This window comes from Lycorma delicatula, chromosome 12 (genome assembly GCF_047948215.1).
Source record: "Lycorma delicatula isolate Av1 chromosome 12, ASM4794821v1, whole genome shotgun sequence".
Taxonomy (NCBI): Eukaryota; Metazoa; Arthropoda; class Insecta; order Hemiptera; family Fulgoridae; genus Lycorma; species Lycorma delicatula.
This window is the reverse complement of record NC_134466.1, coordinates 71,745,550-71,770,441: the sequence shown is the minus strand read 5'-3', so window position 1 is coordinate 71,770,441 and position 24,892 is coordinate 71,745,550. Positions and strand designations below refer to the sequence as shown.

The following is a 24,892-nucleotide window of genomic DNA, read 5'->3' as shown; positions in this document are numbered from 1 at the left end:
TTAGGAACGACGTAAATATGGTAAAATTGGATGGAATATTGCCTACGATTTTGGTGAAATGGACTTTATTGTATGTACTCAAATAATTGAAACATATCTGAAAAGAGTTGTGATGAGTACAGACCAACGAATACCATGGGCTAGCCTCAAATACCTAATTGGAGAGGTCACTTTATTATTTTATCTTATAACTTTTAAAATTTATTTTTTTTATTTCTGCCATTATCTTATGTTTTGTAAATTAAATTTATTATCAAAACTGAAATTTAATTATTTATTTTTAAATTTAAATATAAAAGCATCTCTTAATATTAAGAATTCTTTTACAATTTCTCTTTCCCTTCTAGTCACTCCAGATTGGAGACCAAATATTTACCAAAATATTGCCAAATATATACTTGTACTCATTGTGCCGCTATTTAAGTTTACTGAGTTCCTATATTTTTTATTGTATTTATTTATAATATTCTTGATAATGTGAAAATAGCAAATATAATAATTTCTTATATTTAATACTCTCTGAGTAGGATATATTGTTAAATTTTATAAGTTTTCCTAAATTTATCTTATTATATTTGTGAAAAGTAATATAGAATAATAAGTTTTATTAAGTATTCAAATTTTAACTTATTTACTTTAAAAGTTCTGAAACAAAGTAATTAATTAGTTGCTATGTAGAGATGGATATTATATTGTTTTTTTGTAGGATTACCTTTGTAACTTTTTCAGGTTTTGTTCATATATAAAATTTTAATGTTTTATTTTGAAGTATATTATAATCCTTATAACAGTTACATGTAATTTCTCATTATATAAAACATAATTAATAAAATTCAGCACAACTGAATTGTACAAACTATATGACTAATTATCCTTAAAATTTTTTCATAGATCTTTGTTTTTTTATAAGACAATTCAGTTGAAGAAATCGTAAAAATTTTCACAAAGCTCTTCATGTGGAAGAAATGATATTGTAGAAAGGATAATCAAAGATAATTAAGGATGATTGAAACCATCCGAAGAACTATAAAAAGTGACACTGTAACGATGGTTGATTTTATTTACTGTATATTTTTTTTTTATATAATGAATTTCTTTTCAGGTTATGTATGGTGGACGGGTAATAGATGATTTTGATAGACGTATAGTAAAAACATATATGAATGAATATATGGGTGATTTCTTATTTGATTTCTTTCAACCATTCCATTTTTACAGAGATCCTACTGTGATTATGTTATACCACCTGACGGAACCAGAGATGATTATATGGGTAAATAATTACATCAGAATTATAATTTAATGGTTATAATGTTATGATATTATTTAATGCTTAGATATGTCTTAAGTAACATCCTTAATCTTTTCAGACACTGACATTTAGAGAATACAGTTTGCATTTCTGAAGAGAATGTTAAGAATATTATTAACCCATTAGGTATGAAGATCTAAACCGCTAAATATTTTGGGATGTAGAGGAACGTAGGTTACCCAGTTGGCATCTTGGCCACTATTTTGGCTTCTTGTTCAATTCCTGGATAGGAAATATAGACCCCCCCAATAAAGAACCAGCTGGCTTACCAACTGCTAGAAGGTGGCTGCATGATACTGTATTTTGAGGATAAGAAAATGATAATGAGGATAAGGATAAGAGTAGTAAGAAGAAAAGGAAAAAAAGGTTTTTAAAAAGATGTAGAATTCAGTAGGTCAAATAATACTATTTAACTTCTCTAAATATAGTAATTATATAATACTGTTAAAATTGCTGTAAGTACAGTTAACTTTTTAATGAAAGATATGGAATATGCTCATGTTAAGACATCAGTTTGACAAATTTGTTTTTAAACTATTCCACTGACTAGTGTTTGAATACAGTAAAAATATGAAATTTGAGTGGATGGTTTTATTGTGTACATATAACCAGTTTACATCATGACTGCAGTACCAGCAAACAAGATATTTACTTTTGCCAGTTTTTGAATAAACTAGTCTTTTAAGAAAATTATCTCAAAATAATGTTATAAAAATGTAAAATTTTATTTTATTTATGTTAACTGTTATCATGGATATGGGAAATATTTTTGGCCAAGAATTGTATTGGCCTCTTTAATTTTTGTTTATAATGTTTCCTATTTGCATTGTATTAATGTCCGTATTTTTAAGTTTTATGTATTTTATTTAGAGTTATGTATTTACTTTTTTTATTTCAATAAATTTTATTTAATTTCACAATAAGTAAGAAAGTAAATCATAAAAAAGTTCAAATTTCATAACAAATTGTGTATTGGGTGATGAAGATTTGTTCACTTTATTTGTTAGCAAGTTATTTTTTTGTTAAGCTATTTTTATTACTGACAATTCACTTTCAACATACTGCAAATACAATTGAAAAAAGCTGGGAGCTATTAACAAGAGTTTGAAAAAGTGAATTATTAAATGTAGCAGCCATTTTTTTTTTCAAATAATGGAACATCAATCATAAAATTTTCTTCAAAAAATTTGGTAATGGCAAACTACATTAATGTATTACACGATGAAATGTTAAACAAAGCTAATGTTGTCTTGTTTCTTCATTTTTGATAAAATAATGAATGATTTATCAGGGCCAATTATACAGAAGACCCTGGTTATATTTTAGCTTGTAGATGGTTGATTTAAGTTTCACTATGATGTCAGACAGCTAGCTTAAAGTGAGAACAATTATCTAGCAGTAAAATAGTGGAGATAAATTTTAAAAAAATGACCAAAAATCAATGTTTGCATTAAATATATAATTGATCATATAGTTGCCCTGGAACCTGTTATTCAAAACGTCTTCACCAACACCTGGTTGTTGTATTTTTCAATATGCAAAGGGCATATGACAAGGCATGGATGAGAGGAATCCTAAATACACTGCATGAATGGGGTGTAAAAGGGAATCTCCTTGCATTTATCAGGGATTCCCTCAATAATCAGTCCTCTCGAGTTTGAGTTGGAATGGCAGTATCCATACCCATAAATAATATAACAAACTGCATGCGGAAACCCATTATGTGCTCATTATTTGTAGTTGATTTTGCAATTTACATTGCTTGTAAAATTTTAGCTACTGCTGAGAGGCTGCTCCAAAACACAGTAACCTGTATTGTTGTGTAATACTACTGGATTCACTTTTCTCTGGAGAAAACAAAATTGATTTGTTTTTCTTCCTTGAAGGAATATATTGACTCTCAACTGTTTTTACATGGTGAACCATGTCTGCGAGTTAGATTTCTGGGATAGGGGGAGCACATTTGAAGGAGATAAAGACAAAGTATCTAAAAATGCTAAACATGCTGAGGGCTCCATCTAATAATCGGGGAGCTGATCATATATGCATGTTGCATTCTACTGAGCTTTGATCCTTTACCGTTTAGACTATGGCTGCATGAGCCACTGCTCTAAAGATGCTCGATGCAGTCATTTGTCTGTCTTGCTACAGGTGCATTTTATTCAAGCCCCATGGTAAGTCTGCTAGTGAAAAGCGGTGAGCAATTTCTTTGGAATAGACTAAACCAAATAATCTACTCTAATGAAGCTCGCATTTAAGCACAACCAAATCATCCTTTGAATGAGGTGTTCTCTAACCCACACCTTAATTGATATCAGGAACAAACCAGATCTACTGCTCCACTAGGCATCAGAGGTCAGCGCCTATTCCTATCTCTAAATGTACAATTACCTCCAGTTCTTACTGTACTCAGTGTTATTACCCATCTTGATGGTCATTTCTGGTAAATTACTGCTTTAGTCTTTGTTGATAGCACAAAAAGTACACGAATCTGGTTATCTAACTAGAAAAACTTTATAATATTGTAAATAGCATGGATCTTGATGTTGTAGTTTATACAAACAGCTCTAAATATGGTAACTCTGCTGGTTGTGCTTTTGTGATCAGCAATAGAACATAAATCTTTGGCATTCCCAGCATCATCAGTGTTTTCATTGCAGAGCTGTATATTATTAATAAGGCCTTAAATATAATTAGCCCAACTTATCGACATGTATTTATCTATTCAGATACGATGAGTGTCCTGCAGGCGATTAGTGACATCTACTTTAAACACCCTATTGTCTATGATATGCCATTATTTCTGAAATGACTGCAAAATACAAGTGTGAACTTCTACTGGAACCTCAGGCAATGAGCGCACTGATAGTAAAGCTAAAGAGACTTGTTTACAGCCTCCTTTCGCTAATTGCATTGTTTCTGAAGGTCTCATCTGTTTTGTGAAGAAGGTGGTTTATGATGAGTGGCTAAGTGAGTGGAATACTACCATCGACAATAAACTTTGTCTAATTAAGAGCACTGTATCACTGTGGGCTGTTCATCCAGAAGTTGCCATTGACAGGATGATATTATTTGCTATTTGTGAATAGGTTACACTCGCGGACTTCTCACGACTCGGAATAATGCACCTGTTTGTGTTTGCTGCGACTGTCATCTGACGGTACCCATATACTTGTAGGCTGTATCTGTTACTCAACAGTGCATCATAAATTTAAATTAGAGGCTAACATCTGTAATATTTTAGGGAACAAGACGGCAGTGTTATCCAATATCTTATAACTTAAGGTCATGCATCTGTATTCACTTATTTGATTATTCTTATAAAGTGTTTCACTCATACATGCTGTTTATGCGTGTTTTAATTGTTGATTTTAATTATTTTACATTGCTGTTATCTAAATTTTTAAGTTTGATGATATTTGGCTAAATTGGTTATTGTATTAATTTTGTGTCCAGGTGCTAATGACACTTCATTGTCCACCCAGAAAAAAAATAAGTATATAATGCCATTTGTAGCTGGAAGCCATTACAAGAGTTTGAAAAGAGGTGGTGAATGTGCTGTTGCAGCCAATTCTAAATAATGTAATATCAATGCTAAAACTCTTTCAGCAGTTATATCGTATATTACTGTTTCTTTTTTTTGTTGAAGTTCAGCTTCAAAAATATCCTTGTCTTGCTAAAGAAAACACAAGATTTCTTATAAATTTCTATTTTCTAATGTATTCATTTGCAATTCAATAATACACTTAGATAAATGACTTTCCAACTTTCTAATACATTCAGTATAATGCTATTTGTCCAACTCTGCAAAATTGGTTGTCCCAACTTTGACCGTATCATTTGAAATGAATCTTTATCCAGCAAGCCATTTTCTTCAGGTTGGGAAGAGAAAGTAATCGCTGGGAGCCAAATAAATTTGGCATATGTAGAAGCACTTCAAAGCATAGGTCATAGTTTAGCAGCAACAACCCGAGATGTGTCATGCAGGTGCATTATTGTAGTTATTTTTGTCCATATATGGACTTCTAGTTTAAATAATACCCTTCAATTGGTTTAGTAGAGAAACGAAATACTTCCTACTGATGATCCTGTCTTTTTCCAGGTAGTCTATGAGCCCTACATCACAATGATGCCAAAAAAACCACAGCCATGACTTTTTCTCCAGATGGAATTGTTTCACTTTCTTTGAGACACTTTCACCTACTGTCACTCACTGTTTGCTGTCTGGCACGAAATTGTGAATTCATGTATCAAAGAAACTCAGCACAATTGTGTTTAAATAAATCTAAACATCCTTGAGAATTGTTCAGTCAAATGCATTTTTAGTAAACTGTTAACAGATGTGGCATCCATCAAGCGGCAAGGTTTTTCATATCCCGAACATCATGTAAAATCTAGTGAACATGATCTAATGAAAGTTTTACAAAGTCAGCAACCTTGTATACCTTAAGTTCGCAATCTTAATATGGCACTGAGTGGATCTTTCTGTTGATTTCACTGGTCTTAGCGGTCTTTGGGTGTCCTGAGTGTTCATCATCTTGCATGGATGTACAACCATGTTTAAATTTAGTAGTACATTGTTTTACCATTGAAAACAACGGGGAAGAATCCTTTGAAGTGGAATCTAACACTTTTTGTATGTCCATCAGGGATGTTGGGATCAAACCTTTTAAAAGAGAGCACTTAATAACAGTTCAAAGTTCAATTTTATTCATTTTTAAGATATTGTCAGAACTTGGTTACTTTACTTGATCGCCACAAACCAGTTACAAAACATATGCTGATTCTTCACCTCACACCATCTAAAGAATCATACTTTATAAATATCATAGTAATTTATTTATACTTTCCACCACAACTTTTCGAGCCCCCGAAAAGGTTGAGTTTTTAGATAGCAATAATATACAAGCAAAGATGCTCATAAGGCTTATCCTTTCTAAAAACTATATAAAAAATATGTTGTAATTTTTTTGCTTATTTGTCTTTCAAGTTGAATATAATATTAAATTTTAGGAATATCAATGTCATATAATATCAATATTATATGTTGTTATTAAAACAAACTATTATTATAACTGTATTGTAATTTGTCTTCAGCTGCCATTAACCAGTTACCTTTAATAAATGTTCCTGGTGTTTTTGGATTACATTCAAATGCTGAGATTGGTTACTATACTGAAGCAACTAAAGAAATTTGGGAGCATTTAATTACTCTTCAACCACAACAAGGTTTATAGTTTATATTAATATTATTTATACTATGGAAAGTGTACTCTTTGTGCCTTTTTAAAATTAATTTTCATGTTTTATCGAAATTAAATAATTACACTGGTCTACAAATTGGAAAAAAACTTTTCATAAAAACCCCAATAAGTGAAGTTCATTATTCTTTATGCACTGAATCTGAAAATGAAGTCAGTTTTTCATCATAAAACACATTTTTGTTATACAGCCTTCAGAAATTCCTAAATAATGTGAAAATTAACAAGTTTGTAGGTATAATAAACTTTGCAATGAGTTATATATATTTTCAATACTCATATTTCATTTTGCTTATTAAATAAAAAACCATGTGGAATATAACTACAAAAAAGTGTACCTAAAACTTTTGATAACTGGAGTCTGTGAACTAATAGATTACTTCTTCTTCTTGTGCATGGTTGAGAGTCCTTTGTAGAAACCAACTGTATTCACTCATCATCAGTTCATCCCATTTACCTTGGTAATGATGTTCCAAATTTGGTGTAAAAACATCAAGATGAGAATGCAAAAAAGGCATTTTTAATGGCATTCAGCAGCCTAAATTTTTATAGTTCAACAAAAGATTTTGTACTAAAAGATCAATGTCTTCTGCTTTGTTATTTCCAAGAAAACCATGGACTACATCCTTTTTCTGTTTGTGCTAAACAAAAAGGTACCTAGGGCCTGCCACAAAATAGTGATGGTATTTTTTGGTAATTCTTACCTAGCATTATGTTTCTAATTACTCTTATTACTTAGGCTGAATTGATTTAATTTAAAAGATAGTTAATAATTGGAAAGTTTATACAACTTTCAGATAAAATAAGTTAAATTATTATTAACATATATATATTTTTTTTATTCCTATTAAACAAGGATAAATCAAATAAAAGTTATAGTCCTGTAATATTCTACTTTTAAAAATAATAAAAATATCAAATTAAAACATAACGTAAATTCAAAAGAAATAACATCTGTCTGAAAAAAATGTACTAATTCTGAAAAAGTTTCAGTGTGTAATACAGAACAAAAGGCATTGCCTACCGAGTTTGTGATTCATATTAAAGATTTTTAGGTATTTCTCTACAAGAACTTGAATCTCAGTTCAATGTCATTCATTCAGTTATGGTTTAAAACTTAAATACTTAAATGGTATGCCATTTGAAATATTTTTTTAATGAAATTGTAATTCTTTATTATCTGACAATAAGTTTTCGTCACAAATTCAGACAGTTGCTGTTTCTTGAATTAAGGATAACTTTTGCCTCTTAAATGACTTATCACATTGCTGAATTTACATTGGATAAGGCTTTTGAAATTTTTAGCTTTTAGCTCTCTCTTGTAATTCATTTTTACATATATTTTTTTAAATTTTATTTTATCTTAGACTGTCCAAAATGGTTATTGTTAATTTTCATCAAATGTACTACATTTTCCTTAACTTTTCTTTTAATTTCAGTAATAGTAGGATAACCAATCATTTCTTGGATGGGTTTCTGTTAAATAATGTTTTCTTAACATAACAAACAAGCTATGTTGAAGCTATTTATAAATAAATTAACCAAGTTTTCAAATCGATTTAATATTTTGAAATATCTTGTCTTACCTTTTTCTTCAACCTCATATTTAATTCTGTTAAATTTCGTAAATGCAGCTCTCAAAATCCTGTTTACTAACATTTACTGAAAAATTAATAAAGCATGATCTGAAAACTTATTTTTTTCAAGTTTTCTGTAAACAAGAACTCAAATACAATCCTGAACATTTTGAACTTTAGTGAAAACAATAATTAGGAAAAATATGTATTAAAAGTTTCAAAACTAATTAAATAATATTTTAATGTATGCTTTTGTATCAATATTTTTTCTTACACTTTAAATTGGTTTGAAAATTATTAACGTGTAATAAATAGATCTTGACATTTTATAAAGATGAAATTATGAATTAAAATCAACATTTTATGAACTTAATTTTTAAACATTACAAACCAAAAATCATAATATGACTTTTTAAATTGTGATAATATTTAAAAAAAAAAACAGATTTTAAAATATGTATAATTTTTAAATACTTTTGGATGGTGATTGCCAAATACAGACAGGGACACAGTAATGTTGAACTAGTGAACAAGGTTGAAATAGTGAACAAGGTTGAAATAGTTAAAAAAGTTAATGGTTGAAATAGTGAACAGATGATTATGAAATTATCATAAAGTGAAAATAAGAACTAATGGTAAACATAAATGGCAAGTAAATTAATATTATGCTACGTAGTTAAAATTCGTACATTATGCAACAGAATTTTAAACCTTGTTTCTTATGCACTGCTGGTTTTGTAAAATTTTTCAAAATGACCAAATTATTTGTTTTCTTCATTAGGTACTGCTGACAAAGCAATAAGCCGAGAAGAAGTGGTGATAAAGTCAGCTGAAGGTATTTTAGAAAAAATTCCACCAAAATTTGAAATAGATAAATTAAAGATTGGATTATCTGAACAACATATATCACCTATATCTGTTGTTTTTATTCAAGAGTTAAATAGATTTAATTTGTTAATAGGTCACATGAGAAGTTCACTAAATTTTTTAATTAAGGTTTGTATACATTAAAATTTAGGTATGTGAATAAAGACACATTATTTAATTAATATTAAATTGTGTTCCTGCTTTTTGTGATCAGTGTAAAGTTTATATGTTTAGTTTGACAAGCTAGACCATTTTTTTTTTTTATTGTTTTATGCCTTAATATGTCCCTTTATCACACTGCATATAGATTCCATTATATTCTGTTTTTTTGTGATTCAGTAAGTTCTCCTCAAGTTTTAACTGCGGTAGTTGCACTCTGCTAAATTTTGTGGTTTATTTTATCCAATTTAATTATGAATGGAACTCTGGTTGAAAGCGCTTGGCAAAATGAGTGATTGACAGTTGTCAACAGTAAATGGTATTATATAAATGGTATTATATAAAATACTGTCATGGAAACTGCCTGTACAAAACTACTGCTCTGAAGATGTTGCTGTTTGTGTTTGGAGGATAACAGGATATGTATGGATTCTCTTTCAGATGGTGATTCTATAATATGCCCTCTAGGCAACTTCTGCTAAACTATGCATCTCATTCTAAGTCGAATATGGTGAAACTTTCTTACTGAGTAAGAAATATTATAAAAGATTTTGAATGTCATTATGATTATGGTGATGATATGTTACTGTTGATATGGCTGAAATTGACAAATTTTCAAATTTCGAAATTGAATTTGATCTTCAGTTTCTATTCATTTTTTGGAATGAGTTCTTTGCATTTCTACCTCAATTAACTTGTAATTTATATGTGCATATTTGCTCAAACATTAACTGTATGTATATGTGTACAGAGAAACTTGATTAGAAAATTTAAAATTGGCACAAAACACAAGCTGGTAAATAACTCACTGATTGAATCATAGGTTTTCACAGCCTAGAGCTGTGAAAGCCCAAAGCAAGTCATTTATCAGGTCCTTTTTCAATCCGTTATTTTATTATTTCTGCAAGCTAGTACTTTCAAAATATTATCTGTGTTTTACTACTGTTTCTTAATCTACTTCTCTTCAAATTTAATTTTTTTTTTAAATTCGCCTATGGCTGCTTTGTTGTGGCCATTGGGAAAAAATAAGTGTACCTCTTTGTCCATACAAATAAAGAAATAAATAAAATAATAAAAACATTTTATGCTTCATATAGTTGTTACTGTCACTTTATGAAATATAAAAGTTAATGTTGTTCAAAGAATAACCTAATTTAACTGATTTCTTATCAATCAACTTTGAAAATGTTATTCTGTTTGGAAGATTAATATCCTTGAAGTACCAAAGAAACTTGTTAAACAAGTCATTTAACAAGTGAATAGAATGCTGTGAAAATGGTGTATTAGGAATTCAGCCCATGACCTGCTATTTTATATCTGCCAGTATACCTACGAATACAAGTGAACCTCAAAATCTGACTATTGTATTTTGTGCAATATTTAAAATTTCTAAGAAATATTTTGTGTAAAGAATTGATAAGTATGTTCTTTCAGTCTGGTCTACAACAAATCTGTCTGTTAAGGCAATATGGTTATTTCTCTCTATTTTGGCGATATGGTTATATGGTTAATTCAATTATGATTCCCTCTGTAGCACCCAAGATCAGTACAACAACATGGCCAAGAAATTTTGTATGTTTCATGTTTATTTATTGTTGTTTATTTTTAGAGATCTTAAAACTTAATTTGATTTGATGTTGATATTCTTAATTAAATTTCTAAATGTATGTTCGTTTGGGTATGCAGTAATATTAGGAAGGTATTTAAAAGTTCTTTTATTCATAGTAATTTTGAAATAGTTGATTTTCATATTAAACTATTAAAAAAAGATTATAATATACAATCTTATTTGCTATGCTTTTGTCCATGACAGTCTGTAGTAATGCTCAAATGACATACATTATAATTCTTTCAGCTGCTTTTGTGGCCATTTTCAGTGACTAGTGCTGCTGTTCTCATCCTTGTGTTATTTGAAGTTTTAGCCATTATCAAAGAAAGGTCTGAGCCACATCAACACAGAATCAGCATTTTCCAACCATTTCATTGATGCGAATCATAAATCTGCCATCATTAATTATAATTATATTCTACGTATATAAAAGGAACTACACCTCATTATCTTATGTATCGATACTATCGAATGTCTTAAGACCATGCATCTGGATTCAGATATTTGATTAAAACTTTAAAGTTTTTGCCTTTTGACATATGGCAATTTGATGTTTTATGTTACATTTTTAATATTGTTTTTATTTTGGTTTTGTTTTGCATTTAACATACTGCATAGACATTTTACATCTGTTTTATTTTTAAGATAAATTTTAAATGTTAATTTTTAATTATTTTTTGTCTGGGTGCTGATAGTGACACCTCGTTGTGCACGCAGGAAAAAATTCAACTTACTTGAACCTTAACAAATACACAATAACACAACTATGTACTAAACCAACAAACACAATTCACAGTAAAAACCTGTTTAAACTTACATTCTAAATGTATATCTACCTAATTCTATAAAACTGATGGCAATAGTATTAACTGATGGCAAGATGAGAACAGCAGGACCAGCCACTGAAGCGAGAAGACATACGCGTAATCTTAGCTTTAAAAAAGAGCCATCATGAATGTTAATATGCTTTACTTTAAAAAATTCATCTTAGTTTGATTTAAAAAGTTGATAGGTTTCGACAGTTTTTTGTACATACAAATTTCAGGTCAGGAAAGAACCGATAGAGCTGCTGAGGGTACCTATGTTTAGCTGGCTTTCACTTAGCACATTTCTTTTCTGATTATGCATGCTTCATAAAATATTATTTGAGAAGTACATCCACAAGAATGAAAACACGTAGACTGTTTAAACTATTTTCAAAATTTATGTTTTTTAAAATGTTGTATGAACTATTGATCAACTTATACACCTTAAAAAATAAGATTAATAAAATACTGCAAGAGAATCATGAATGACATTGAATTCTCTACCTGAAATGCTGAAAAAAGACAAAATAGGACAAAACAGATTTTTTAAATATAGTGTACAGTAAACAGAAAATACAATAACTGATTGCAAAGATTTGCTTAATAGTTGGATTCTGGAAAACTGAAAACTACACCTTTTACAATGTATTATAAACGGTTAAAGTCTCATTCACCAAAGTCAAATATTTTCTATTGCAATTTCACTGCATTCTTTTTACACAGTAACATCTTCTTTTCTTTAGCATCTTAGTAGATGCTACTAAAAATTCATATTTTTTTATAAGTCTTAACCAAAAAGGATCATTATTATCCAAAATTTATGAAAAATATGTGCCTTACTGCAGATTAACAATGTAATGCAAATATTCAAATAGTAGATAAATAACAAAAAATTGAGTTTTATAATTATATGCAATAGAAGGAAGATAATTTGGGGTTGTAAAGGAAGCTCTCATAAACAAAAAAAAATGAAGCAAAGTTTGGAGGAGGTTAAATATGGAATAATATATCAGCCAAGTGCTCCATAGGTCTTTTTTTTCCCCTACTTCCCCGGGCCGGGTATCCATTCAAGTATGCGCAGCCAGGGAAAGTGTCCTTTAAACTCAAAGGAGGCCTCCTCACCCGCCGGCTGTATGTCCGGCACAGCAGGTCAGCCCCCCCGGTTGGATCTTTTGTGTTAATGTGCCTGCCTCTAGCCCTCCCCCGACAGAGAACCAGGCCCGACAAAACCGTCCCTAGCCCCCGCCGAGGAAACCAAGTCTCGGTCTTTTCATTACCCAGTTGTTATGATCACCAAACGAAGGAATGATCTTCTCCTCATAGCTGCTTGCCTTAACGAAAATATTAAACTGCTAAGTTACCACGGGGCCTCAATGGCCTCTTAAAAGGGCTACATCATCTTTAGCCTTTAGCACTATCTTGGCAAACTCCTCCATTTTGTTCCAATTGTCAGTGGATCGTAGGAGAAAAAGAAGCAGATTCTCCAGATTTAATTCTTGCAGCCCTGCACGTCGTCTATGTATAGTCCATCTATTACAGTGGAACAGAGTATGTTCGGAAGTATCCGAATCGTGGCAGAACATGCAAATAGGTGCTGGTCTTCTACCGAATCGATGTAAATAATATTCGAAGCTACCATGCCCAGAAAGTATTTGAGTAAGATAATAACCAACCTCCCCATGTCCTCTATCAAGCCACATGCCCAAGTCGGGTATCAGTCTCCTGGTCCAGGTAGCTTTAGTGGAAAGATTCCATCTGTCCTGCCATATGCGCCTGATGTTAGCTTGGACTTCTTGTTTTGGCATGCCACGATACCTAAGTGATCGCTCCTTAACTAAGAGGTCGATAGGGGGAACCGATGATAAAACACAAGCCGCATCGTAAGAGATGGTGCGGTATGCAGAAGTGATGTTTATAAGAGCTTGCCTATGCAGAGTTCTAAGTCTTACGACATTTCTTGCAACACAAAGTGCTTTTTCCCATATAGGTACAGCAATAATACAGAGGTTAAAGTTGAGGCAATGACCTGCCGCCTAGATGCACGTGGAGCTTCATGTCCAGCCAACAATCTTGTTAAAGCCTTTGCGGTATTCTCGACCTCTTTACATTTCTGTGCGAGATGAGGACTAAACTTTAGAGCTGGGTCTATAATGACTCAAGATATTTTGTTACTGCCACACGGTCTTGTCTGCGATCTCCCACGCGGAGATTTAGGTTTCTAAGTCGCCTTCTTCCAGCCAGAAAAATATAGTGACATTTATCTAAAGACAAAGATAGTTCTTGGTCCAAGAGCCAGTTATTAACCAATGTTAGCACTTCATTACCGGTAACTTCAAGGTCACATTCAGTTTTGGCTTCAATTAATATAGCCAAATCATCGGGATAAGCAAAACAATCGTTGCATCCGCTGTTTAGGCGCTCATTCGCGGAAAACTTGTACGTCACAATTTAACTGAAAAAACTGTAATAATTCCTTGCATCATACCTTATTGTGTCAAAAGTGTAATTTCGCTCTCTTCGGAACTTCAAATGACAGCGCTTTGAAATGTTTCACATCGTACTCTTCCTTCATCCCCTACCTTTTCCCTGCAAAATATCCCACAGAATTGTCCCTCCCAGCTTTCCAATAATTTTCAATCTCCCCATCACTCTTCTCTATTCTCATCTTGTTGTCATCCTGCTCATAGCGCTTGCCCCTCACCCTGTGTCACCATGCCTACTCTCACGACACCTTCCATCACTCTAGCTCCCAATTCTCTTTCAAATAATCCACTTGTAACCCGTTCCACTCATATCAGCTCCACTCCAATTTCACCGCAGTCTGATCCCACCACAACGTGTTTTTCCAGTCATTCTGCTTGTGAACAGTCTTCCACTGTGCTCCTTGGTACTGCCATTGTCTCCTTAGAAAACTCCTTCAGAAAACTACATACTGTCCGTGCCATTTTGGACTCTGGTTCACAACGTACCTTAATTACCAAAAATTGTCTTTCCTATCTTGTTCTTCCTTTGGAAAATTCCCAAATACGTCTTTCCAGTATTTCCTCTACCCGTGCTTCTATCCTTGGCACCGATATTAAACACTCCCTACCGCAATTCAAAAAGACCTTTCAATGAAAGGCCCTTGTTCTTTCTAATATCTCTGGTAACCTTCCTTCTCATTCCTTATCCCCTTCAGTCGCCTACAAATTTCAACATCTCCATCTCACTGACCCGACATTTTGTTTATCCTCTCCTATTGACCTTCTTATTGGTAGTGACCTGTTTTGCCATGTTTTGGCACCTTCCGGCAACATTCAGGAATGCGGATTTCCTTCAGCACTCAACACTGTTTTTGGATGGATAATTATCGGAAACACGTCGGAATTGTTCGATTCGCCGTTTGAATTATCTACTTCCTTTTTTAACACCTTGTTTACTCAAGAAGACTCTGTTTGCAACACTCTTCGTAAACTTTGGGAGACCAAGGAAGTTACATATACACAGCCTCCCAATCCGGATGATCAACGGTGTGAAAATTTATTTCACACTACAACCACTTGAACTCCTGAAGGACGATATGTTGTCTCTCTACCATTTGCTTCAGATGCTGTGGCTGTGGCTAGCAACCGTAACAGATCATACAAAATTGTTCCTCAGATCTATTCTTTCAACTCCGCATCCTCATCCCTGGAAAACTCTCCTTTTGACATAAATCACTCCTCTCCCATCTCCTTATTCTCTACTTCTCCTCCTGCTGAATTGAAATCCATGTTTTCTCTTGTTGATAAATTTTCATCTTTACCTCATCTGTTAAATGTCATTGTTCATATTTTCAAATTCATTTCCAAAATTTACAAAGAGAGTTTTATTTATTTTGGTTCTCCGATAATCCGTATCTTGCCCAACGTATACTTCAACAACTTGTTACTGATGAGGGATCGAAATTTCCTCTCGCTGCTCATGCTTTATCGAATCACACCTATGTTGATAACTTGGCTACTGGCTCTGCCGATATTGACACTGCAAAATATCTCATAGACGAACTGGTAAAATTATCACTTTGTGGCTTTGAGTTGAGAAAATGGAACTCCAATCAACCATCACTCTTAGAAAACTTTCCTTCAGACTTTCTTGGAAATGACTCCAATCTCTCTCTCTCTCTCTCTCTCTCTCTCTCTCTCTCTCTCTCTCTCTCTCTCTCTCTGTGTGTGTGTGTGTGTGTGGGTGTGTGTCAATCTCTCTGTTGTGTCTCTTTCACACACTTGAAATTTGTATTTTACATCATACACACTTTTCATACGATGTGCTCAAGACAATGGAACAAATTCTGCTCCAGAACCTCTATTAAACTCTCTGTTATTATAGTATTCATTCATCGGATCCCAGTCATGCATAGGTATTCATATCAAACTTCCTTCCTGTGAATAAAATTCACCCTCTGGTCTTCTCTGCTTGATTTTGCTCGCTCGCCCCCCCAGTATGTTTACGCCAATGCATAAAGCGGTTATCAGTTAATTCAACTTGTTTGGTGTTTGACTTGTTTTCATCTAAAATTTAACAGTATTTCAGTGTAATGAATATTTCATTTATAATTAAGAAATTTTTCATACACTGAAATTTATGCATTCCATTCAACATACATTATTTATATGCTCAGCTGATTTTTTCATTTAAGCCTTCAGTATTGATTATTTATTAAGATTTAACTCTGTATTATTTCATGTGTTTATATCTTGAATAGTAATAATAAGAACTTTTAATGAAGAAGAGGAAAAAACATTCCGAGATTGTTGTATTGTTTTCTTTAATTTTTTTTCATAATTACACATGTACATCTTTTTTCTTTCAATTTTATGTATTTTGACGACATTGTAAAATAAACTCTCTTGATACATTCTCTCTCAAGTTGTTAAGCTGTCTTGTTAAAGTTTTATAAGTTTTCTTGTTAAAAAGTGTGTTTCAATTAATTATGAAAGTACTAAACTCAAAGGAATTTATGTAGACATATATAAAATCCACGATTGTGAGATTATATTTTGTGCAAGTGAATATCAAGATATTAATGTTTTTCTTTGAACGGTAATCGCCTGCTAAATAGTAAGGTAATCGTCCGTTAAATAATAAGATATTATCATTATACTCTGTATTATTATATACTTTGTGTAAATAAAAGAAACATTAAAGGTAACAAATTTATCTATACTTTACAAAGGTTTGTTGTATATAAATTTCGCACATGGAGATTTTGTGCAGTCTTAACAAAGCACAAAATTATACAATATATAAATACATTATCACAATGTGATAATGTATTTATATATTGTATAAATATGGTTATACAATTTTGATTTCATTCTGTTAAAAAATAAAGTCCAATATTCTTTTGGCAAACACGAACTATGTGTAATTTTATTTTTGTAACTTGCCCCAACAGTTATATCTCTTAGCTTTATTTTAAACGCGATTAGTTAAAACTATTTGAAGTATTACACAAAAGCTCTAATTTTTATCTGAATTCATTACGGGAGGTGACTTAAAAGTATGAGACCAGAACTCTATAAGGAGGAACAATTAGAAAATTTGGTTAAGCTTCAAATTATTTGAATCTATGAACTGATAGTTGATAGCTTCAAGCCCTAAATGAATAAGCCTATTTAAAATCCAGCATACTTTAACCGCATTCTAAGTACATGAATGCCTAACTCAAAAAAGCTGCTAGTAATAACATAAGCCGATGCAAAGGTGAGATTCACAACACTAGTCGGTAAAGAAGACCACAAGAATGACTATGAATGTTGTAATAACTGTTTCAAATATATTATTAAATTATAAAAATATTACTTTTTAAATTTGATTTGCCATTTAAAAAATAGATAGTATCAAATTTTCTTTGTCAACTATCATGAGCAAAAACAAGTAAAATTGCCATTGAAGTTCCCCAAAACTGAAAAAGTTTAACCAATCTCTGTACTCGAGTTGAAAAATGTTGCCTACCGTTTTTTGTGATGAAGGGGTGCCATTTTGGTTGACTTCATGGATTGTGGATCAACAATTACAGCTGACATTTACTGCAAAACGCTTACCAAATCGAGACGTGCGAAACTGTTGTTTGGCATAATCCTTTTTCACGACAATGCACACACTGCTGCCTTAACCAAAAAGACGATTCAAGATTTTCTTTGGAAACTTTTTGACCACCCTCCACATAGTCCTGACCTTGCGTCTAGCGACTACTTCTTGCATTTGAAAAAGCGGCTTGGAAATGACAGTTTGAAAATGACTAACTCAAGGCTACCATTGTCAACTGGTTCAATTCCCTGAGGGTGAACTTCTATGCAGAGGGATTAAAGAATGCGGTGCAGCATTACAAAATGTGCTTAGAACTGAATGGCGATTATGGGGAAAAGTGAAGTAGATATGTAGTAAACTAAAACTGTAAGTAAAAACCTTTTCTCACGTTAATGATCAGACTGCCCTTACTTTATGAATATGCCTCGTAATTACAAAATGAAAGTTCCTGTGACACCATCTAATAATATATCGTTATTGACAAACTCACAGGAAATTTAATGCACAAAATTGAAAACAACCACAGTGGCATAAACAAACATACAGTGGAACTGAAGTCAGATATTACACTTAACATTCTCAAGGTATGTTAAAGGGGACAATAATTGTAGGTTTATATCGTTGCTGAAATAGAAGTTCTTCTGGAATGCACGTCTATCCAAAGCTGCATTAGTGACTATCAGAGTTTTTGCTCTCTTCCAAATTCTTAGTATGTTCTAATATTGGGTAGGGCTAGTGACATTTATGTGCATATTGTTAAATCCTTAAAACAGGTTCTGCTGTTTTACCTTTAAAACTGATATTCTTAACATTATATTATAAGAGGAAAAAAAGGAAATGGAACTGAATACTAACTGATTTTGCAAATTCAAATATTCATGGAAGCTGATTTTGTAATAAAGCAAAACCATTAAAACTACTGTTCATCAACTTTGGACTTAGTATTATTTATAGTATTAGGGCAACAAACTTATTTTAGTTAACTTAACAGATTCAGTGATTGAAATCATGAGAGCATTATTAAAATTGAAGATAATACAGTTTTACATAAATTTAGTCAAGGTTTAGCTAAGCAAATAGAAATTAAAAAAACTATTTTTGTATTTAAATATTTATAATTTAAATAGAATACTAGTTTTAAAAGTAAGCATCAGAATCCTTTTTAAGGCTTTATTTATATTTTTAGCATATGTTGCACACAAACGTAATTAGCCTTACCTGATACTAGAACGTATCAAGGGTTTTTACCATCAGTGTTGCAACATATTTAAAACTGATATAATATGAATGAAATTTATAGAATAAAATGAAATCTGTGCTAATACATTTATAATGGAAAGACATGCAAATCTTAAAAATATATTTTCAAAAACACATGAGAGGAATTAAATATTTAAAAAATATCAGTAATGTAGCACATCATTTATTAAAAAACAAAAAAAAAGGTAACTAATAAGCAACAAGACACGAGTAGAATTAAAATTAATTATACATTATTAGTAATGTAGAAACAGGGCATTTTGGAAAATTATTATATATATTAATATATAAAGATACATTAATTAAAGAATTTACTAAAGTGAATAAAAAAATTAGACTTTATTCTATAGAGAATAATTTAATTTCAGGTTGACTGTAACGGTCAAACCAGAAGCAATAATTCATATTACTCTTATCTGAATGTTGATAAAGTTAATTGGCTATTTTAAACTTATGAGAAAATGTTTTACTAAATACTGCATGCAGGAACTGATGCAGGGCATCTTTGAAAATATTATTACTCTATTAAATAAAAAGGTAATAGTAGAATATTTTCTGGCTTTGGAAGTTAAATATAAATATTCAATCAGATTTCAGAGTAGTAGAAATTAAAAACACATGTTTTGAAGATAAAACATTTTTTAAAATAGTATAATATATAAAATTCAAACATTTAAAAATATAATATAAAACATACAATTGATTAAGGCAATTCATACATAGATAAATTCAACTTTTCTAATAACTTTGTGAAGATAAAATAAAATTTAGTTATTGGTCACACACATACAGGTTATAAAATTTTAACATGCTTAGATAATATAACATATTTCAAATTGTTATTATTCTTATTATATCAATATTCAAATCAGTAGAAAGAAAATAATTTCTTTGCATTCATGGGGAAATCTTTTAAATGGTTTGTTAACCGATTGAAAATGAAAACAGAAGGATAATAAGGTTCTTTCTTGATAAGCCGAAGTATTGTGTTGAGTTTCAACAATGTGTGGTTTGGTAGAAGGGGAAATTGTTACTTTTTAAGAATAAGTGATCATTCTTTTTATCAATGATCGCATATTCATGAACATAAACACAAGATAAGTTAACATTTTTATTTCTAAAAATTGATTTACAAGATTCATACTTGTGGGTACTAGATAATGATTTGACAGCCCATTTTTGAATCTTAAAGAAGATGGAGCCAGAAAAATAATTATACTTTAGATGAAGATGTATGTAAGCATAATATATATTTAATAATGATTACCGTTTCAAGGTTAAGACGTTTTAAAGCAAAACAGAATGGTTTTTTTTGTAAGAAACAAAATTAATTTGATCATCCCATAAGAACTTAACACCTCACCCAAAAATAATGTAATGGAACACCCTGAAATTTTGCTTTATGGATAACAAATATAGTACTGTTATCATTAATGTAAATTCTATTCCCATGACATCAATATGTACCCGAGACGTACAGTGCAACAGTTCTATCCATATTAAAATTAAATGTTTACAATCCATCCAGTGAATTATTTTTTGGCCTGCTGTTATAAAATTTTCAATTCCTTTTAAATAATTATTTTCAAATATAGATACAGTTGTGTAGTCTGTGAAGAGGGTTGCAACAAATGGCTCAAGATTTTGAGGCAGATCATTAAAAAATTTGTTGATGTTTCGTGGTTTGTTAATACATTTGACCAGTCGGTATTCAAAGATAAATACATAAGCTTAAATAAATACTGCAGGCGCTATTTACATACTGTAAAACAAAGCATATAAGAATTATTTTGCAAATATACCAAGTAAATATAAAGCTGCAGTCAGCAATTAAGAGCGAGAGTAAACTAGGAAAAAATATTTGTAAATCTGTTTCAACAATATTTAAATTGATCATTTTGTTAAAACATAAATAACATGGGAATGTTATTCAAAAAAGATAAAAATAAATTACCTGTATCTCTTGGGTGTAGATTGTAGGGTAACGGTAAATTTTGTGAAAAAAAATGTTTTTCAAGTTTGAAAAAAGCACAATTTTTATGGTCTTCCTAACTATTTTATTCCCACCTATAATCTAAACCCTTTGGCTTGTTAAAAAAATAATGTTCTTGTTTCACATGCTTCCTGGTTTATTACAGATTTAAACGATGCGTTTAATAAAAGATAGGGAAACTTAATAATTATGAACTAGTAAAAAAAAAGTAGGGAGTGTGTATACAATCAGGTCATTCAGCACATAAAAAAAAAACAAATAATTTTGTACTAGTAGAATTATAGTTAACTGCAGTATACTATACTGATATACTGTGTATACTAGGTTCATTCCTTTTCAGTGCTATAATGAATGACTTAAATCAGTTTTGTAGCCTGATAGAATACAACTTTAATTTATTAATTCAACAAAAATAAATCTCAGCATAAGATTCAATGGTGCATAGCATTAATGGTTTTTAGTTTAGTATTAAACGAAGGAGAGATGCAAAAGAAAATATTGCCTGACTTAAGAATGCTGGAAAATGAGGTTGGCAAAGTTAAATGTTTACATTTTTTGTTTAGATCCACCTCTCTTGAACAACTGTTGTAAGGTTTTTATGTACTAAACTATTAATTCTTGTTTATTTACTAATAACATTTTGAGATACTCTGAAATTAGCAGTTCATTTCAAGGCTATATAAATTAGAGTTCACACTTAAGTTTTGGGGCCAGTCACCACCGCATATCTGTGAAGTGCTGCTGTGTCAAAAAATTAATGATATAGAACAAACTTTATAATAAATGTTGTAGGCCATTATTTGTTAAATCACAGATTATGGCTACTATTGCTTTGTGTATTTTTTATACACTAAAGGAAAACATAATTTAAATAGCTGCAGTCAACTTTAATAATTACATTCTCAGGATGTCAGTTTCTTGATCTGGTTCTAGCTAAATGAAAAACCAGTTAAACTTCAGTAGAAAAATATATAATTAATTTGCGTACCAGGATAGTGTAAGTTCTATTTTAACCGTAAATAGTTAACAAATGAATAAATATTACTATTACCAAAAACAACATAATTATAAAAAAAACCTTTCTTTTTTTGGTCAAACTAAAACATTAAATTAGTTCATAACCTAATTTTGTGGAGAAATTAATACATTTTTCTTTTTTTTTTTAGAAATAAATTACTATATTTTTTAAGCAAAGAATTGTAAAAAAATTATGTAAAATTTCCAGGTTTTTATATTTATGAATATATCTGCTTAAAATTATTTTGTTTTAAATTATTTTTGCTTTAAATTATATATTTATGTTTTTAACATAAATATATCTCTATATTATCTCATATATCTCTTTTAGTAACTATGTATAGAAAATTGGCCTCTTTCCTAAACAGCAGTAAGGATAAAAATAAATCTTTCAAAACAGCAGACACTTTAACATTAATTTATGAAGACAAAGACTAAAATTTAGGATACAAGAACTGTGTAAAAGAAAGAAAGAAGATAGAATTAAGGGGAATTTGGCAATTTTAAGTAAGGGAGACCAATATTGCTAGATAATTTGGTTCTAAAATAGATTAATTAGATACAAATTTTAGTTAAATGTCATTGAAGAATAGGCTCAATGTCATTGAAGAAACTTACAGTAACAAAATCCATTGATTAATAACAGCATTTGCCTATAACTAAATACCTCAGGATTTCAATTTTAAATATATTCAGAAAAATATTAATTGAGAAAGAAAAATAAACACCTTTTTGTTTAAATTTTAACATAATTAATATGTGTAATGTAGTTAAATTTTTGTTACCTCACTTTATTGAGATTATATTTTATTTAACACTAGTAAGCGTGACTAGCCTGAGTAGGGAATAAAAGTAGAAAGAGTACATCTAAGTCAACCATTCATTTCAGAGCTTTCTGGAACGATTGGTTTGGTTTTTTATTAATAGAGGTAGATACATTTATATATATATATCATTAAGAAAAATAAAGAATACCAGGGCATGTTTTACGAATGAAAATAAATATTTACTCCATGTTCATATAAACATAGATTAGTCAGGAATTATTTGAATATGGAATTTACAAACCAATGGATATAGCAAGGCACACCATTTAATTGGCCTCCTAGGTTATAACAGATTTAGTGACTAAATTCTCAACAATGAAATTATATGAATCAGTTTGGAATACTATGTGATTCTAAAAGTAGAAGCGAGAACGTAACAATTTTAAGTAATTTAAAAGAAACATATTTTTTAATGAAATGGTAGTCATGATGGAACGGAACGTTGAATTAAAAGATGTTAAAAATATAATCTTAATCAAATTTTTCGTTTCGTCATAATTAAAAAAAAAGTAATAATGACTTCTCGATTAATAATATAATGCCAAAATTTTTACGAATTTTACTATTCAAGAACAAAGAAAATGAACGGCTTAGTCCCAAGGTGTACTAATTAGATTGGATATCAGCTGATATTTATTTATTATCATTACCAACATGACAAAGCTGTAATACTATCGAAGACAATTTTTTTGTTGAGATATTTAATTTCAGATTAGTTCTTATTACAGTTATATTTATTTTAGGATAGTAAGTCTATATATTATTATAACCTCAACTAGTATTTCCTTGTTTTTTTCCTGAAAAATGTATTTTTTTCTTTGAAGGTTTGAAATTTTAAATATTTTTTTGAATATTAAGAAAACATTTTTCAGAGATTTATACCATTTTGTTATGAAACATTTATAGAAATAATGTTGATAATGGATAAGAAAGCATTGTGTCGTTTCTTCCCGTGCGTTGGTGGTATCTGTTGTGACTTTAGGCAGTTGTCAGAGGGTACTTTGTTAAGTTGTTATAAAGTGAGTTTTAACAAATTTTCGCAAAGAGTAAGTTGATGTGTTTTGTATCATTAGACTTTGATTAGTTAATTTTTCACCTTAAAACATTTTGTAAACGACTGTCGGTCATCAAATTTTCAAGTTAGTGAGTTCAGAACTATTGACCAAAGATGATTTTTGAAAGCCTCGTATTGTTAAAAAAATAATAGTAGGCTGATGAAAATAATTTTACTTGGAAATATTTTTGTAAATCTAACCCAACTATGGTTTTTTTTCAGTGGTTAACATTAATGTATTATGCGTTGTGCTTCTTATTATTGTACTTATTCGATTAATTTACAATGGTTTTGTTTCATTTCAAACTTTGTTTTATTAAATTTATTTTGTTGATTGTTTGTGGGGATAATGTTTTATAAAGCTGGTTCAGCTAATAATTCAAGTGAAATGTTAGCAAACCCAAAGTGTTCAGATAAATTCACGAAACATATATTCTCAACTTAATGAAAACAGTATAACTAACATAACACATTTAATATATTGTTTCCACTCATTTTTTAACAAATTAATTCACTTAATATCATGTCGAATTGAAGCATTACACATATTACAAGCAAAGAGCTGGATGCTAAACAGTTAAAAATGAATTGAAATTATCATTATAATCTCAGAAAGGATTAAAAATATTTCATAGAATTTAAAACTGAAAACTGTTTCAGTTGTTAAGTCTTCAGTTAATTAAGGAATAAGTAGAGAGAAAAATTTATAATTATATTTTAATCATCAAAAAAAATTTAGCTTAAAATCATTAAACCATTGAAACTTGCAAATCAGATTGCCTGCCATTATCTAATGCATACCACTCGAGTAGATAAAAAAAAGAACCTTAAACTAAAGAAATATTCCTATCATAAAATTTGAAGGATGGGATATTATTTTGTATATCACGATTGTAAACTTTCACAATAAGATTTTTAATGTTACTTTGGCTAGATTTAGGAAATTGGTTTCTGTCACTAGAAGTGGCAAAGATGAAATTAAATTTAGTCAAAAGAGTGGGCTTTATAAGGTGCTGTAAATTCAGTAAAGGATACATGGTCGAACTGAAAGAAATATATAAAGTAGAATTTGCTCATAAATACTGAAAACCAGATCAGT

At 30.4% G+C, this 24,892-nt stretch overlaps 1 pseudogene; it reads left to right on the top strand.

The window, feature by feature from the left end:
• Nucleotides 1–9,206, top strand: part of LOC142333011 (dynein axonemal heavy chain 10-like) — a 113,303-nt pseudogene extending 104,097 nt beyond the window's left edge.
• Nucleotides 9,207–24,892: the final 15,686 nt, after the last annotated feature.